The following is a 2,672-nucleotide window of genomic DNA, read 5'->3' as shown; positions in this document are numbered from 1 at the left end:
TTTTTATTTTATTTAAATTTACTTATATAGTTGTTCTTGTCAAATGTATGCAAAAAATTAACTTTTTTTTTTTAAACATTGGTTTCAAAATACAAAGAATTGAGGGTTGCATTGTTAGATATTGACAAACATTTTTTTTTTATTTAGTAACATGCAAATACACATAAAATATACACATAAACATTGCCTGTTACTCGAGAAGCCACAAATGACACGCGCCTAAAGCTTCCAAAGCCAAGTTAATATGACATAACCCTCAAGATGTCATGCTCCGAAACTTCGGCAAATGGTTTAGCGAACTTAAAATCACTCACCTGCACTGAAAAGTGTCCACACGGTGAATCGGGCTCGGTTCAGCGTCTACCTGACGGGCGCATACAGATCAGGTGAGGTTTAGATCTGCGTCGGTACGTCCTTTCAGCTCCAGCAGATCAAACGGCCGAGGACCGACTGATCACGGCTCTCCAGGAGGACTCTCATATCCATGTTGTTGTTTTTTACAGGCATGAGACGACAGAAGACGTATTTGCAGAAGTTGAACAGGTACCACCCTTCCGGATGACAGGGGCTAATGTAAACGGAAGTGTGTGTTTAATTTGTTATACATGCACTGTGACCCATCTACGCTGTGTGTGTTACTGTTGAACACTAACCCTAACCCAATTAAGAAAATGTCAGTGCATTTTATTAGACTAAGGCAGTTAAAGCCTATTTTTATAGATTGTACTGTTTTGATTGTGAAATTTGATGGTCTGTATCACATTTGGGGGAAAAAAAGAATTTCTGAACCATAAACATTCATCAAATATCCTATCTGACATAAATACAGGAGGCAACCATATTTAGTATTCATAGAGTTATTTAGACTTTAATCTGCAGTACGTTTATTTATTCACTAGAATTCTGTCACTTTTGGTATTTATAGATGTACACCATGTGTTAGACTAGCATATAAATGTAGATTACCGTATGAGACTAGTATACTTTGTTTTGTTATCAAGACTGAACAGCTTTGTTATTATTATTATTATTATTATTTTGCATTCAGTTTTATGGCTTAATGTTATTTAAAAGACTATTTTTCTTTTACAGTTTATTTAAAGACTTTAAAAAAGTGAAAAAGTTATTAATAATGTCATTACATAATGCGGCGTCAATTCCAAAGTTGCGCAATGACGTCGGGCGTGACCTGCCGGGGTTTCCAGGGCAACGTGACTTGTGGAGACGGAACTATTCAGTCGATTTATTGCATTCGATAATTATATATTTTTTAAAAGATCTTGCTTTTGATGTTCAAATGATCGTACACAATAGCCTAGGTAAAAACAGTGTTTTTAAATTCTGTGCACTTTATTTTTAAAGTTTACTCGTATTGTTGTGACATAAATCAGGCCACATTCACTAAAGTGTGGTGATATTGATTTGCACCAGGTTTAAACTTGAAAAGACTGTCGCACCTTAAATGTTGCTGAATGAATGCTAAAAAGTTTTATTTTTATTTTTTATTATTATTATTTGGCTTGAGTAGGCTTTTAAAGCGCAGCTGATTTAATTAAATAGCTTAATACATAAGACTGCAAGACATTTCTGTATTGCATAGTCTTAAACATCATTGTTATGAGAATGACTGGGGAAATAACAAGCACACACAGGTTCGTGAGCACATCAAGTGTGAGGACCTCCAAATGATGGTCCACAGTCGAGAGGTTCAGAGCCTTCTAAAACCTCTGTCACTACTCTGCCACATGGACCTCAGTGTTAACAGGATGACAGGTTAGTGCTTTTTTTTTTTTACCAAGCTAGATAATTCACTCTTGAAGTTTTGACATAAAGATTATATTGCTGATTTATAAATTCATTCTCAGACAGATCTAAGGAGGTGAGATCAGACTCTTCAGCTTATAAGAAGGATAAAAGCAGTCCAACCTCTTTGACACAGTTGTGCAAACAGCTGGAGGAGAGAATCACTCGGAAATCACTGCGTTACCCCATCCACCATGAAGACCGTCAGTCTCTGGTCAGTCTCAGACAGATGCTTTAAATAAATATTTCAAACATCGTCTGAAGCCTTTTGTACAATAATACAGATCAAGTATTTTATTACATTAGATTGGATTCTCCTAATCCGCAAAAAAAATGCCTAGGTGTTCTCATGTTTTTTGATCTATAGAAGATAAAATACACAATTAGAAGGTCAAAATGATACTGTATAACATTTTTGCATTTGACTTGTGCTATATATATAAATACACACTCCACTAATGTTCAAAAGTTTGGGGTCTGTAAGATGAAAGAAGTCTCTAATTCTCCCTGTTTACTTCATTCACATATCAATAAAAAAAAAATACAGTAAAAAATGTAATATTGTGAAATATTATTACCACTTAAAATATCCGTTTTAAAATATTTCAAAATGTGATTTTTTTTATGTTATTTATTTTCAGTAGCCATTACTCCAGTCTTGAGTGTTACATGGTCCTTCAGAAATCATTCTAATATGCTGATTAATAATAATTAATAATAAGAATTATTATTATATTTTTCTTAGTCTTATTTAAATATTCTTCTATTCTTGTGTCATATATGTATGATTATTTATGTATGTATGTATGTATGTATGTACCGAGAGCTCCTGAAAAACCACAACAAATTCCTTGTGTGTTTGCGCACAC

General features: G+C 33.9%; 1 protein-coding gene across 2 annotated transcripts in view; it reads right to left on the bottom strand.

Annotated features, from left to right (window-relative positions):
• Positions 1–672, bottom strand: part of LOC107694268 (interferon regulatory factor 6-like) — a 9,877-nt gene extending 9,205 nt beyond the window's left edge. For both annotated transcript variants that reach the window (XM_016493914.1, XM_016493916.1), the window contains exon 1: positions 315–672. The gene's annotated coding sequence lies outside the window, so the exon portion shown is untranslated. The remainder of the gene's footprint in view (positions 1–314) is intronic.
• Positions 673–2,672: the final 2,000 nt, after the last annotated feature.

Source organism: Sinocyclocheilus anshuiensis, unplaced genomic scaffold (assembly GCF_001515605.1).
Source record: "Sinocyclocheilus anshuiensis isolate Anshui unplaced genomic scaffold, SAMN03320099.WGS_v1.1 scaffold1316, whole genome shotgun sequence".
NCBI lineage: Eukaryota > Metazoa > Chordata > Actinopteri > Cypriniformes > Cyprinidae > Sinocyclocheilus > Sinocyclocheilus anshuiensis.
Note: the sequence above shows the minus strand (reverse complement) of the source record. Positions and strands in the feature narration are given on the sequence as shown.